Raw genomic sequence first — 1,775 nt, 5'->3', positions numbered from 1 at the left:
TGGGGGGGTACCCCCAGTTCCTCCCCCAGCACAGCCTCCCCGGGCCTGGCTGTACCCTCTGGTCTCTGCCCCAGTGCTCCCCGTGCCAAACTGGGAACACGGTCGAAGCGGAGCGCTGAGCTGCCGGGTGGGCCGGCGATGTGGGGAGAGCCGTTGTGCCTCAGTTTCCCCTCTCCCCACCCCTCCCCACGGGCCAAGCGCTGTGATGGAGCAGCTTTTATGAGGATTTCCCCCCACCCTCCTCCGGCGCATGAGCATCGTCAGCGGCACCAAGCTCCTTGGAGCAGCAGCCCACCTCCCAGTCCCTCACCAGTCCCACCAGTCTGCCCGGGGCCCGGACTGGGGTTGCTGGCAGCGCTAGAGGGCAGCAATGGTGCAGGCAGGAGCTGCCGGGCAAGGCAGAGCCCACCACCAGCCAGGACCACCTCGCTTGAGCTCCAGGTGTCCTTGGAGGTGTCTTCTCCTCCTCCCATGGAGACCGGCTCAAAATCCAGCTGGTTTCTTCTCCAGGCCTGGAAGCGTGGCCGGTCCTGCTGGGAAACAACCCAGAAGAGCCCAGAGCCGTGCTGGAGGACACGGCGGGGTGATGCTGCTGGAGGTGGAGTAAGAACTTGTCTCATTCCCAGCAAGATGCCGTGGGTGCGAGGGGATCCGGGTCCAAACCTCCACTTCTCCCTCGTCCCAGTTCACCGGGCTGGGGGGTCCCTGCAAGCTCCCAGCTCCTGCTGGGATGGAGATGCTGAGGCGCTGCACAGATGTGTTCGCTGCCCCGAGGAGTGTCCCCTCAGCTGCCGTGTGGGAAGATGGCCCCACACCTCTCCATCGAAAGCCTTTCCCCGGTGCCCAGCGCCCTGGTACCCTCGGTGCCCCCGTGTCCCACCAGGAGAGGCAGCAAAGGGGGTGACTGTCATGGTGGGGCTTGCAAGGCTCCCATTTTTGGGATGTGGGAGAAGAGACACCTTAGTTTTACCATAACAGCGACCCTCGAAGATGGCACCAGCATCATGCCGTGTAAGCAAAGATCCTCCAGAGGAGGAAGATGCTGCCGCAAGTCCTGGTGAGGTGAACCTTGGCTTCATCTGACCTTCTCCACCACTGCAGGGCTCGGCCGGGCTCCCCCGGGGATTAGTGCCAAGAAATGACCACGCGGCTCTGCTGGATGCAACCAGTGCCACCGCATCCTTGTGCGCGGCGTGGTGTTCCCACCGTGCCGGGAGTGGGGGCTGCTGGATTTGGCCTTCCACCTTCCTGCCCCCCGCCATACTCAGGGCTCTGGGGCTGATGGAGGGGGGCAGACGGGCAGCAGGTCCCTCCCCGGGGGTGGCAAGCACCCGTCCGCTGCCCAGAGGCCCGGCACACATGGCAGCGAGCGAGTCCCGCCTGCCCCGCTTGCTGGTTTGGTCCCTTTCTGGTCCCCTTCTCCGTGTTACGGTCCCCAGGACTGGGAAATGCCATCTCTCCCCCAGAGGAAGGTCCTCACCCCCAGCACTGCCCGGAGCAGCCCCATGTCCGGCCCCCGCGGGACTCGCAGCCCCACTGGTTTTCCCATGAAATGAACTCCTTGGTTTGTTTTTCTCCTCCTCCGCCGCTGTCCTGCCCCATCCCCACAGCCACCAGCGCTGCTCCACGGGGGACCTTCAGGAAGAGAAACCCGGACCTGGAGGTACTTGCGGACCCACTCCAAGGGCAGAGCGTGCCGAGATGGGGAAGGCAGACCCCCATCCCCGATTTCCTGCCCATTGTTTTCGACGCCGCTGGCGCAGGAGCTTCACCAG

General features: G+C 64.6%; 1 protein-coding gene across 1 annotated transcript in view; it reads right to left on the bottom strand.

Annotated features, from left to right (window-relative positions):
• Positions 1-1,775, bottom strand: part of LOC104292650 (regulator of cell cycle RGCC-like) — a 14,331-nt gene that overhangs the window by 597 nt on the left and 11,959 nt on the right. The window lies entirely within an intron of this gene.

Source organism: Charadrius vociferus, unplaced genomic scaffold (genome assembly GCF_000708025.1).
Source record: "Charadrius vociferus isolate BGI_N301 unplaced genomic scaffold, ASM70802v2 scaffold1279, whole genome shotgun sequence".
Taxonomy (NCBI): domain Eukaryota; kingdom Metazoa; phylum Chordata; class Aves; order Charadriiformes; family Charadriidae; genus Charadrius; species Charadrius vociferus.
The sequence above is the reverse complement of the archived record's forward strand: the minus strand, read 5'-3'. Positions and strand labels throughout refer to the sequence as shown.